Source organism: Bison bison, unplaced genomic scaffold, assembly GCF_000754665.1.
Source record: "Bison bison bison isolate TAMUID 2011002044 unplaced genomic scaffold, Bison_UMD1.0 scf7180017858201, whole genome shotgun sequence".
Lineage (NCBI taxonomy): Eukaryota > Metazoa > Chordata > Mammalia > Artiodactyla > Bovidae > Bison > Bison bison.
In genome coordinates, this window is record NW_011488774.1 from 106,643 (window position 1) to 107,273 (window position 631).

The window sequence follows — 631 nt, forward strand, 5'->3', positions numbered from 1 at the left end:
ATCTCATGCTCTGCTTTAGACCATCTAGATCTTAGTAAGATGTCCAGGTGATTCTTGTGCTCAGTAACATTTGGGACTCTCTTGTCATCGTGCATTTAGATGTGATGTCAAAACTGTGCAGTCTGCTTTTGGTGTGTGGTCTGATGAGATCCCTCAGCATAGGGCAAGGGAGTTCCAGTGTTCAGCCCTGTTCCTTTCTCTTCTACAGTCCTTACACCCTTGGTTAACCTCATCCGTTCTCAAGGCTTTTTTTTTTGAAAGCCAAGGTTAATTTATTTCAGCATATTAAATTCAATGGAATTTTACTTATTTCCTACCAAGACTGTATATGAAGATGAAGCTAGAATCAAACCTAGCTTGCTTTTCTTTCTCCATCTTATTATTGTGAACAGTTAAAACCTTTAGAAAAGTTGCAATAGTACAATAAATACCAATGTATCTTCATCTGGATATAGCAGATGTTAACATTTTGGCAAGTTTGCTTCTCTCTCAGCTTTTCTTTCTCTCCTTTCTCAAGGCCTTAAATATCATTTACATGGTATCACCTCCCAAATTTATTTCTCTGGCCAGGATATCTGCCTAAACACTTGTATCCAACTGCTAACCTCACTTGTATTTTCTAATAGATTAC